Source organism: Dreissena polymorpha, chromosome 7, assembly GCF_020536995.1.
Source record: "Dreissena polymorpha isolate Duluth1 chromosome 7, UMN_Dpol_1.0, whole genome shotgun sequence".
In the NCBI taxonomy this organism is placed as follows: Eukaryota; Metazoa; Mollusca; class Bivalvia; order Myida; family Dreissenidae; genus Dreissena; species Dreissena polymorpha.
The window spans coordinates 12,727,965-12,741,732 of record NC_068361.1 but is presented as its reverse complement, the minus strand read 5'-3'; the positions used below and the strand labels follow the sequence as shown (position 1 = coordinate 12,741,732).

The window sequence follows — 13,768 nt, the reverse complement described above, 5'->3', positions numbered from 1 at the left end:
CAGATACCGTCATCGGTTTGTATAATATTGTTTAAAGATTATTGAAATAAAATAGTCCATATAAACGGAATGCCAGAGCTTTTGATAAGTTTTGCTATGGCGGCTCTAGCAGTCCATATGCACCCCTTCATAAACATGGGTGCAGTTTAGTCCATATAAACGGACTGCCGCCCAGAGCCTTTGATAATTTTTGCGATGGCGGCTATCAGCTAACCATTGGGTTATAAAGCTGAGAGTTGAATTATTGCAACTAAGTAATACAAATGAAAGATATTCCAGATATTTCATCATAGGCGCTCGATGTAATGTTTATTTTTTTTTTTGTATTATTATTATTTTGTTTTTAGTTACCCGTAGTTTATTATAATGCAAACACATACTAAATCAATAAAAATCTTCCGACAAAACGTCTGCTTAAAAAAAAAGTTCGACTATGTACATAGAAATTGACAAGGTAAATCACTCACCATTTTCTGAAGCAACGGAAGTGCATCATTATGCATAATTAAATCGCTGTCACCCCGTTCGCTTCTTGAAATCTGCGCGCAGGCCGGGAACCTCGATCTTTAAATATCAATAACAGTCAACAAACACTACGGGCGTCAGATTTGATTTTTGAATCGGTGATTTTTTTTCTGGAAACCAGGCAGACCAAATCCAGTTAAACAATTGGTAGGAATGATTCATGTGTATGCAATTTACAACATATTTTGTTGATTACCCCATTAAGTGAGTGAAACAATAGTTACAGGAATTTATCACATCGTCTGTGGAGGTCTCTATAGGCTATAGGCATACACGCATGTACATGACTGTAGACTGTAGTGTTATTGATATTTAAAGATCGACTTTTCCGGCCTGCGCGCGGATTTCAATAAGTGAGCGGGATGGCAGCGATTTAATTATGCATAATGATGCACTTCCGTTTTAACTGCCTGCCTTCCCTGTTTCCTGGGCCTGCCCATAATGGAGTTATTAACCGCCATGGACATCCCGGATCCTTTCGGTGTGGCGGAAACCTTTCAAGACAGTAAGTACAGACACTTTAAAACTCCATGCTTTAACACACAGGCACCGAAATACGACTGTCTACTTCGACATCCACAGACTAAATGACGTTGACTAAACACAGCGACTGTTCCAAAACTGTTTGGGCGAACTCAATGACTATGCTTTTGAAATGTGCATTGTGTACATAGTCGAACTTTTTTTGAAGCAGACGTTTTGTCGGAAGATTTTTATTGATTTAGTATGTGTTTGCATTATAATAAACTACGGGTAACTAAAAACAAAATAATAATAATAAAAAAATAAAATAAATATAAACATTGACATCGAGCGCCTATGTATTTCATCTTCATATTTTTACCATAGCTACCCAAAGATAATCAATACTATTATAAAAAAAAATCGTATACTCCAAACGATTTCTTCTCTTACCTTGTGTTATTAATTATCCATTGTCAGTGATACATTAGATCCTTTCCAATCATTTTCGAAACAATTTCAGTTATACTCCTAACACATTCACGCATTAATTAAATCCAAATCGTTGTAGCGGTTACTCCTCCATCGCCGAGGTTCCTGGGCCTGCCCATAATGGAGTTATTAACCGCCATGGACATACCGGATCCCTTCGGTGGCGGAAACCTTTCAAGACAGTAAGTACAGACACTTTAAAACTCCATGCTTTAACACACAGGCACCGAAATACGACTCTCTACTTTGACATCCACAGACTAAATGACGTTGACTTCACACAGCGACTGTTCCAAAACTGTTTGGGTGAACTCAATGACTATGCTTTTGAAATGTGCATTGTGTACATTTAAAAAAAGCTGTTTCTTTCCATTTAGTTATATCGAAGATGCACAAATATTCGCCACTTATACGTTTGATGTAAAAATTTGTTTGTCAATGCGGTTTTAAGCAGTAACATGCTAGATAAATGAATATGTGTATTGTAGTGTTCACAAAACTTACCCGTGTTATAAATGAGCGATTCCGTAAAGAGCAATGTGTAGGGGTCCAATGAGGGAAAACTATTTCCCTTATTTTTTGTTTAAGATAAAGATTTGTTTAATTAAATTTCCAGATACGCCGAGATGCCCGAGAAGCAAGGAAAACTCAATATATATATATATCATAAAAATTAATGTAATGCAACAATTACAAATACTTTTTACAGTACCACTAATAGTACAAGTGCTAGTGCTACCACTACCCCTAAAACTACCGGTACTATGCTACTGCTTGTGGTAGGCCTAATACTACTTCTACAGCTACTTCTAGTGCAACTAATACTACTACTGCTTCTTCTAGTGCTACTACTACTACTACGACTACTTCTACAGCTACTTCTAGTGCTACTACTACTACTACTATGACTGATATGTCTACTACTTCTACTTCTACTACTCATACTTATGTAACTACTACTATTACTACTACTACTTCCACCACCACCACATTTTCTTTTGTTTTCCTGTTTTATTATGTTAAATAACTTAAAATTATTAAACATATTTGGATATTTGTTGTTCCATTCTAGCAACATCTGTTCCATCAACCTCACCCTCAACCCAGTGACAGTTGCAGGAAGAGGTAATAATGGGATATGTAAACATGAGAACAATAACTATTGATAAAGCATGAGTATTCTTTTTGATGAATTTTGTTCTTTTTATTGGCAAGTTCATGGAATGTAAATGCTTGATATTATTATGTATTTTTGTTAAAGCTTCAATTCATTAAAATGTTCATTTAAATGTAAGATCAATTATGTACTTGTACTTTGTGACATACTTTTGAACATTGATCTTTAAGGACTCTCAAAGATGCCCAGTTAGAGGCCCTGGAAAGCCAGGCAGAGATGAGTCGGGAGGGGGCAGCGTGTTACCGAAAAGTTGCACGACTTCCCGAGTTATTGATAGAACGCCTTGAAAAACAATGAAAACATTTATTATTCTTGTTAATGTTATTTTACTGTTAAATCTTTATGTTTGATAATTTGATTTGTTAATAACAACAACAGTTAATACAATTATAATTTATTTTACTTCATATGTTCATGCATTTTCACCGTTTTAATTGCAATTAATATTTCATTTTCCTATACAAAGATGTTACTGTTTATATATAATCGAAAGCTTGAAGTACACATACATTGCACTATTACTTTATTAAATTAATAAACACAGAGGAAAAATGACCATACAATGTAAACAAGAACAGCAAATTTCCTGTGATATTTTAAAAAAGAAATCAGAATTACAATTATTAATATTTAAGATAAATTTCATAAATGAAACAAGCAAATTCCTTGAATTGATATCACCCGCCGATACGCGCCAAATAAAGAACAGGGCAGTAACTGTTAAGTAACACAGTGCAGGGCTATAGATATCAGTGAAAATAATTGCAATAACATTGCATTGCAATTCTCCTCACTGATATCTATACACTCATGTCTTTTTTTATGAAAAAATCTTTTATCGTATAGATATAGCCCTAAAACATTACACCATATAAACAACAAAGGGCAATAACTCTTTATTTTAGAAAGTTAAGGGTTATGGTTCTTGTTCATGATATTCACACACGCCTGACAAGTTTATGACAGACAGACAGACGAACAACGCTAAAACTATATCCCTCCGCCTTCGGGTTGCAGGGAGATAACAAGACGAATGAAATTATTATCAATGTAGTACTGTTACATTCAACATGAAAAACATAGCGGAAAAAACACTTAAACATCATACAAAATACTGTTCAATAAGTCTATTCCTATCACCACGTCCGTCCATTGGTCCGTCAAAGTACTGTGCGTCTGGTTGTTTGTCAAGGTCGTCTTGAACATCCGGGTTCGGTTCCCTCCACATCCGTCTCATGTTGTGCAACACAGCGAACGCCAACACTATCCGCGTCACCTTTACAGGCTTCATTCGAATCTGAAAATGAAATACTTCTAATAATAATTAATAAATAAATAAAATCCTAACTGCAACATTCACATAATATGTGTCGTGTTCTGAGAAAACTGGGCATAATGCATGTGCTAAAAGTGTCATCCCAGATTAGCCTGTGCAGTCTGCACAGGCTAATCAGGGACGACAATTTTTCGTTTAAATGATATCTCTTCTTAGTAAAAAACCAGTTTAAGCGGAAAGTGTTGTCCCTGATTAGCCTGTGCAGACTGCACAGGCTAATCTGACGACACTTTGAGCACATGCATTATGCCCAGTTTTATCAGAACACGGCATATATGTTGGTCATTATTTTCAGATTGGCAATGTTAGCAGTAATGAATTAAAGGGACTTGTTCACATAATGTGTCTTCACATGGGTTGCCATTTATTTTATTCTTTATATAACCAGCCACCTATTGTTGCAATATATAACGATAACAAAGGAATCGAATAAGTATAAGTGGGCGGCATTAGTGTTATTTCTCACACTGACATAAAAATTTCATTTATTTCTTAAATCTGTGACAAAAAGTTGAAAAATTCATTTTTTTTATAAACTGTGAACAAGTCCCTTTTAGTATGCATTCATGAAAATTAAATTAAGCATACTTATCCAAACAAGGATGTTTATTATAAAATGAAATACCAGTTATTAAGTATCAATCTTCATTAAGGTAATTTTTAAGCTTCCTGCATGAAACATTTATTTAATTTAATGAATATTGGTAAATTTTAACTGCCTTTGGTGTTGACAAAAGACCTTATTCATTCAATTATTAAAGTTTATTATTCAATTTATTATTATTAAATCAAACATTAAATTTACCTCCACATGCAATATATGGGAGGTCCTCTTCCATACACCAAAGCACCTCTTTATAATGTTTCGCATGCTTATGTGTGCTTGGTTGTACCGTTCCTCGGCTTCATTTCCTGCGATAATGGTAACAATAATGATAATTATAGTTATGCTCATAATAATTATTCATTTTATTATTATTTTCATTTAACCTTTTTGTTTTTTTATCAGCATATTAGTATAATTGTCGTTTTTAGTGCATTTAACAATTTATAATCAATTATTTTGTATATCATAATGAGTTTTTAATAAATAATTCATATTAGTGATATAATTATAAAAGCATTTGTACCTCGATGATTTTGCTCATTATACCAACACAGAACTGAATTTCTTTCATAAACTAGTTGTAACAAATTATGATATTTAAAAACACAAAAACCGATCTTACTTGGATGCAATATGGGTGTCATTAGGAATGGTCGACAGGGATAGCCACTGTCTCCCAACAGCCAACCACGTCCAGGATCTGCATGTAAGATAGATATATAGCAAATCACACATATCAAAACACATACATGTTTATTAAATAATTTATTTAATTTTTAAGGATATAACATAGTATAACTGTAAGGTATAATGTATTTTAGGATTAAGTACATTACTACATCACAGTCTATCTTTACTTTATTATAAAATACTAGGAGTCTATGGAAGTCACAACATGAACATACTAGTAAAACTCTACCTGTTAAATAAATAAATAATTTTCAACATTATATGAGGTAATACAATTTTTATGCATTTACCTTGATGATTTTCTTCTAAATGTCTGCCAACGTTGGACATTCCGAAAACGTGGGCATCATGGCAGCTTCCTGGCCAGCAGGCATTCATGCTTGTAAAATTCCCTCTTGAAAATGGATTTAAAAAAATTAGCTTAGTATTTTAATTTGTGTATAAAAATTAATTTATCGATACATTGAACTAGGAATCTCAGGGTTGTTGTTTTGTATCTAATGCTAAGGAATTTAATGTGAATTTTAATTTTAGCTAAAATCTTAATTAGTAGATTGAGTATTACAATGTTCTTTGATAAATTATGTTGACAGATAACACAAATTACATAATAATTAATATTTAAAAAATTTATAATGATAACACGTATAATTTATTTGGTGTGTTATTTATAAATATGTTATTATGATTTTTGAACATTAAAATGACATTCTATTGTTAAAATACATGGATGTGCTACAATTACTGCATCATATACAATGGATATTTATCTTTAGTTAAATAAGAGAAAATAATAAGAAATGTAATATTAAATGTTATTATTGTAATATTTTATGTATACTTCATGCTTAATAAGCAATTTTACATAGTTTTTTCATTTAGATTGATTGTAGTTTTATCCTTTTAAATGTATTTTTAAACTGTGCTCATGCGCCGAAAGGACACATTTTCATTTTATGAGGTTTTAACAATAAAATCAATAAACAATCAAGTTCTGTAGTAAAATCCCTTTTAATTATTCTACTATATATGCAAGTATCTATTTTACTTATAATTTTGCACTGTTGAAAAAACACAATTATTCCCAAATTGATGACTTATTCTTACTTCACATAGTACTGTCATTTGAGTTAAATAAGAGAAACTAATAAGAAATCTAATAGTAAATGGTTTTTATGTCAGACAGCTTTGCAGTAGTCTTAAAATGTTAGAATTCTCTCAGAAAACAGATAATTAGATCTAATTTTATCTTTCTCTGTTGAAAACATACAAAACTCAATGATAATATTGCTTAACATGCACTTCTATGTGACCAATAGTAATCTGTGTTCATTTATGATGTAATATTTCTCATTATCATAATGCTTTGTAAAACAGATAGGATATATAATGGGCTAAAATTTTACAGAGATAACACATATAAAATGTAAACTTTCTTTGTCTTGGGAAAATTCTATATTTATGTTGCTCAAAGACACACAAAGTTATAATTACATTTTTTATGAAGTTATTTTTCTCCTACTTTTAATATTATCATTTTTCATACATCAAATGAATTATAATTCAATTTTTAAGTAGGAATACTTACAATACTTTATAAAAATTTGCAATTCAAAACATATTGTATACATCTACCTACAATGATACTAAACTATGAAACTATTAAGTTACCGCGGCTTTCAATATTTAAACATTTTACATAATTATTGCTATATTAAACCTTTTGCAGTAGGTACCCCTTAGGGAACCTCAATGTCCAAAATTACTATTTACACAACTGTGTGTACATGTACACGCATTCAGAGAAAACTGAGTAGATTTAGCCAGTTTTCACATGTTAAGTCGCAGATGCGGTCACATTTTTATAGGAAAGGAAACGGAATGAAATAAACTTGGATGTGCACATGGACAGCAATCATTTATGTTTAAAGCTAATAACGTATTGATCAGTTGATATTGACAAATGATGCGATTATTTCGTTTTATGCTGTTTTGTTAAATATTTTAAGACGAAATACTTGCATTGTGAACATCATTAAAATAATGAAAGATGAACTAGCCTACGCCAGTTCGTGTTTTGGATAAGATTCCATGGAGATAAAAATAAGTTCAGTTTTCCTGGATATCAATGATATAAAAAGGTTTACCGTTTCTGTCACAAGTTGCCTGTACGTTAAGCGAATGGAAATGTTTTCTGTTGACGTACGCTGCTTCGTCTGGCTGCCTGTGTGATAGAAGACGGATGTGGGTTCCGTCTATACAACCAATGACGGAAAGAAATCCCCGAACCCGGAAGAAGTCATTAGTCGCTCGACGTCGGTCTTCGTCGCTGGTTGGAAATTTAATGAAACGGTCCTTCAGTCCGAAAATAGCGTCAACGACAGCGGTAACAACCCGAGAAACAGTAGCTATGTCAACGCCGAAGGTGTCACCGATAACCTGAAGACAAGTCCCAGTACGGCCTTAGCCAAGAATCGTAGAGTTATTAGTAACTGCTGTCGCGTTGACAAAGACCTGTTTCGTCGCGTAAGTAGTCGTCAAATAGGGTCCAAGAGGTCGACAAGTCTGTCTAAGCTCTGGGCAGAAAACCTATACCTTCGGCGCAGTTCGTCGTCATTAAGTCCATTTGTTTGCAAGTCAATTCGTCGAAATCGTCGCTGTCGTCTGTGTCTAAAATAAAGTACGTCCGCCATGTTGGTCAGTAGTCCGTGTGGTAAGGTGGACTTGTTCCAGCGTCTAACCAGCTTATAGAGGTGGGTTACAAATCACCGCGGTAATAGAGCGGTTACTGGCAACGTCGTTTTTTTATACAAACCGCCGAGACGCGGTAACCACAGCGGTTACTGCGATCTTGCGGTTACCTTGTGGTTAAATTGTTTATACAATCGGCTGCAGATTGGTAATGAGATCTTGCCTTTTACGGCTCAAACAGAAGACAGTTGAAAGAAGAACACTCTGTTACCAATTCTTACTTGGTAACTAAGACAATTGCTATTATTCATTTACCTAATTAGCATATTAAGAATGAGTGATCTTATCATTCAACGATTATTAGGGCTTCTAGTTTGGCACTGCATAAATTAATTTGACCATTTAAGAGTTACTAACGAAGTTATCCTCGATTTACAATATGCGTGTAACCATACAAAAAGTTGGATCTCATCCGCATTTGTTTCAAATTTAAACTAGGGGCTTAAATCATAACTAAATTTCATAGACAATTAAATAGAGTGTCATACGAATAAGATATCAATATCTTAACATGATTTCATCATAAATGTATATTGATAAAACAGAACAGTTAATAAAACATACCGATCATTAAATTTCTTCCAATATAGAGTATTATAACGTATTTCTCTGGATATCTTAAGGTCTACTTTAAGTGACATGTTATTCAGATGCAGTCCTTTTTATTTCCCATAAAACCACTGTTCGGATACTCAATTTGTCTATCGAGAAATCAACCAATATTACACCGCCTTTTGTAAAATGTATTTATATTTCGGTCTTGCGTTTTTGTTTTTACTAGAGGCTTTAGTTCTACTCATCGTTTATTCATCCATGTTTCTGTCTGCCCGTTTGTCTGAAATAGTCTCAAGGTGTAATATGTCAGATAACTGTTAACGCCACCTGGTTAAATGTCAAGGTCATAGTGTTTGGTTTAAAAGCAGTGTTTATCGAACGCTTTGACCTATGCTAACGTTATTGCCATGTTAGTAACGAGGAGAAAGGAAAGAGGCCTATTGATTTTTAAGGCAACAGGTAATAAATAAAGTCTCTATCTTCCTCTATATGGATTTATTAAATCGTCTAAAGGATGGAATAACTTTTCCATAATGACAACATTATAAAACAAGTTCAATTACATAAATCACACAATTTAAAAGTTATACAGAAATCAGACAATGTAATAAATTACAAGAATCCTCTCCTCTCCAAGCTTTAAAGTTTGTATGGTATGCTGTAAAACAAATTGACTTAGATTAAAATGTGGAAGATGGAAAAGGATGTCCACAAAGGTCAGTGCACTTTGTTCTTGTAACATATAAACGCGAATTAACACAATATAAATAGAACACATATGATCCTAAACATAAGAAATCTGGTTAATATTAAAGAATATCATATTACCGGACAATCACTAGAAATAACATTTTCCTCACTATAATATATTGAAGAAACAGACACGATTCTTGTGCAGTGTTCATACCTTAAAACCTCGTACAATTTTCCTGATGTGCTCTTGACAACATTCTTAACATCTGCGAAATAAAGAACACGCCCGACTCCCGAGGAGATCGAAATTCAGTTTAGGTATTTCTTATTGTGCGCTTTCCCGTCCCCTAGACAGATTTAATGACCTGTATAAAATATATTCAGAATTAATTTGTCAAAACATTAATAATTGACAGTCAATAACACTTACAAGTTCAGTGACACATCTTAGTCGCTTCTCGTGTTTCAAACGGAAAATTTTAATTGTCAATTAAACGACAATTTAATTTGCGAGCCGTTGCCCTCCGCTGTATATTCGTTCGAAACAAGTTTAATCTTAAGAGCATATCTCTTAATAGTCAGTTTAACTTCTTGATTATTCTCAAATATGTATTATCTAAAGTATTTTCAATTAGTTTGCTTTAATTATGATTGTCTCACGAATATTGTTGGCTTATGAAATCTTGAAACTGACCAAATAAACATCTAAGATCACACACTTATTGCGTAATCTCGAGTAAACATAAAGCCCTGAAGATACATTCGGTAAGTGTGGTTATGAGGATTCATGAAGTGTGAAATGGTTAACCCTTTACGTATGTTGACGCATCTTAAGTCCCTTAGAAGGTTCTTTTAATATATTACCTTTCTTAATAAATTCAAGTTTCAAAAACTTCATTTTCAACCCTTAGGAACTGATGACCAGCAAACAGCATTAAACCTGAACAGACTTCGAGTTACTCGAAGGATGTTCTGGTTTTATGCTGTTTGCACATAGCCATTTTTATTTTGCTTCTGGGTGGGAAATGGTTTACTGAGTTGCCTTTTTTACTTACGATTCTGACTTGCATGTAATAAGTGTAAGGTTATCACACCAGCATGACGGCTAAATAGAAATTTGAGAATTAAATAACTTGAAGATGGCATCTTAGTGTCAATAACACACAATTTATTTAAATTGGTAACTCCAGTTTTGCAGTTCTTTACGACTAACATGCAATTTCCAAAAACTAAAAAACATTTACGTAAAAATACACTGTTTTATTTCTTGTGAAGAAAATTTATTCTGATAATAAGGATTTCAATATGTTTGATGATCTTTGCAGGGTTCCCCAAAACTTGAAAAATCTGTCAGTCATTCGGACTGACAGACTTGAAATTTTTGTCAGTCCGAATCAGTTTCTGTCAGTCCCACTGTCCGACTAAACTATAACAGCAAAACACAACAAAAGAGAGTACCTTTTTGATGTTTATTGGTTTTGATCACATTAAAATACAATAAAAACATGTCCAAAATCGAAATAATTAAACAATTATTATATTATTAATAAGCCACATATAAACCAAAGGTATTCTTTTTAGACTTCTTTTTGTCAAACTGTTTTTTAGCCTGCACAGCTCTACAAATCCGTGTTCTTGAAATGTGCGGGTGACATCCAATCAAGTTTGACTTAATTGCACACACCCATTCACACTACTTTGGATGACTTCAATTTCTGTTTATTAGCCGATTTCACAAGTTCTAAAACAACACCTATTGTTAAAATATTTTCTCTTAGCTGAGGTGGTTGATTTCCAGGTTCAATTAAATGAATGTCTTACACACCTATTTCTTGATAGAAAGGCCCATGATAATTACCACCATCCATTCTTGTTGTCTGAAATAACACAAAACATATTGCTACAAACTATCAACAACAAATCAAAACATAAATATCCCTATGTCCGAATTTTAAAATATCCGAAATAAAGTACATCGGTAGAAAAATCTAATTTTGATTTCAGAAATTGTTGGTGTGTAAATTAAAATATATCCTTCCCAAAACAATATAATAATGAAACTATTTAACAGAAGTGCTCACAAATGCCTGTTGAAACAAGTTTTCATGCGGTTTTTGTTGTGGAGAAATTAAATGGAACAAATAAAATGGCGGACGCACTCGGTTGCTTTTTTAACAAAGACCGTTGATTTTCAACTCGCATGTGATAGTCAATTCTAATCCAACTTTAAAATTCAAAATGAAGGTAAGAAAAAAAGGATTTTGACAGAAGTTGAACAAAAAGCATTTACCTTCTATTAATCCAATAGCATATTATACACTTTGAGTGATCTTTTTGAAACCATTTTTCATCCGATTGTGTCGGTCAGTCGGACCGATTATCTTATATCACTTGTCGGTCCTTAGAAAAATTTGCCGGTCAGGACCGGCGGACCGACGGTTTTGGCGAACCCTGTCTTTGCGATCTTGTTTATAATGTGTTGCCATTTGTCTTGTGAAGAACACTAAAAGCAAACTGTTTCCTCTATTTTGCAAAAGAAATATTGCCTATGAAAACCCTTTTTGGGCCTACGACTTTGATGAAGCACAATAATATACTCTCATATATATATATATATATATATATATATATATATATATATTAGAGTATATTAGTGTGCTTCATCAAAGTCATAGCCTTCATATATATGAGAGTTATACACATGTTAATGAGCATAACAACCACTTTGGTGTTTACATGTCGAGATTGTCCAACCGTTTGGTCACGTGATTAAGTAGTCGGATCGATCGTTTTCTCGGCGAGATGTTAATTGGATTGTCTCAGAAAATGTATGTATATATACGTTGTTCTGATGTAAAGTGTTAACTCAAAACACTGTTTTCAAAACCATTTCATATTATGCAAAAATATGAAGTATAAATCTAATAAACATATTTTGTCAAATGCCTTTCGTTACTTTATATAAATTGCAAAGGTTACTTTTAGCTTGCATCGCACTACACATCTTCCGACAGGCATGCGTCGTTTTAAGCAAGTAATCGCAGTACACAATTGTGCTGTTTTTTCCCACTATTCTCGTCATTGTTTTTGTTACATATGTACACATTACATTGACCATGACATAACACTCTAGAAGCCGCATGTTGTCATACATTCATAAATCTATGTAATGATTTATACTCGAATTAACCTCGAAGAAGCTTTTCATAACACTTTCTAGTACTGTTTTAATTAGTTGAAAACATTGACCTGTTAACAAAGGTCAATATGCATCTGTCTGTGACTATAAGAAATTTGTAAAATTTAGAGGTTTCTCCTTTAGAACTATTTGAAAATTTATCCTAAGCCTATACATACCTTTATTTCCGTACTACATGAAGCAGGGTGTGATTGATATGAGTCGTGTTCTGTGAAAAGGGTGTTTAATGCATGTGCGTAAAGTGTCGTTCAATGTCAATCAGGGACGACTCTTTCCGCATTAACTGGGTTGTTGCAAAGAAGAGACTTTCTGTTTACGAAAAATACATTAAAAGCGGAAAGCGTCGTCCCTGATAAGACAGCGCGGACTGCACAGACTAATCTGGACAACACTTCTCGCACATTCATTTAACCCCGTTTTCACAGAACACGACTCATATAGATATATTTTATTCATGAAAAAGGCAACACATCCATCTTCTCAAGATAGACGTAGCATGTATATATAATAACTCAGTGGGTGTGGTATTCAGACTTGATTGAAGAGATGGGAATTAATGGCATGAATTAATGACAGTAAAAGATTAATATAACATATTAAAATAAAAATAATTATTCAATGATTTATTGTTATACAAAAATAATATATATAAATTATAAATAAGCAATCCAATTCATTACAATAGAAAATTATGATACATAGTATTTACACTCACCAGTGACCTTTCCAAGTATTTTATTACAATTAATTTATTGATTATAGATACGGTTAAGTGTAATCTTTCGTGAAATCTTAATATAAAATAAATCAGGTGAAATGATGCAGTGTAATAATCAACATCTTTAGGGTTAAATTTCACACTAGAGGCATGGGACAGGATATGTTGAGAGAGTTCATCATTTGTTCACTCACACTTACACTCTTAACCCATTTATGCCTAGCGTCTAGAAAAAAGGCATTGGCAAACAGCGCAGACCCAGATGAGACGCCGCATGATGCGGCGTCTATTCAGGGTCTGCGCTGTTTGCTTAAAATAATGTTTGTAAGAAATATTCTAAATATACAAATAAATATACTAGACATCCCTTATTTTGGAAATAAATTGATCCAATTTAGAAGGATCGAAGGGTCCACTAGGCATAAATGGGTTAATGGTGGAATACTAGCGACATCCCTGATACATTCAACAGTCTTTCATTGCGACACAGTTGAATTAAACCACTAATAGCAGTGTTGATGGACATTAAATGCGAACGTATCAAAGTCACATCTTTTTTTAAT

At 33.2% G+C, this 13,768-nt stretch overlaps 1 protein-coding gene and 1 long non-coding RNA gene across 12 annotated transcripts in view; one reads left to right on the top strand and one right to left on the bottom strand.

Annotated features, from left to right (window-relative positions):
- Positions 1–13,768, top strand: part of LOC127837159 (uncharacterized) — a 915,490-nt gene that overhangs the window by 715,032 nt on the left and 186,690 nt on the right. The gene's annotated exons all lie outside the window — the stretch shown is intronic.
- LOC127837180 (uncharacterized) lies at positions 10,744–11,441 on the bottom strand. The gene is made up of 2 exons (XR_008029164.1): positions 11,370–11,441; positions 10,744–11,165 (listed from the first exon to the last, which is right to left on the bottom strand). It is a non-coding gene; the product is annotated as an uncharacterized LOC127837180 (long non-coding RNA).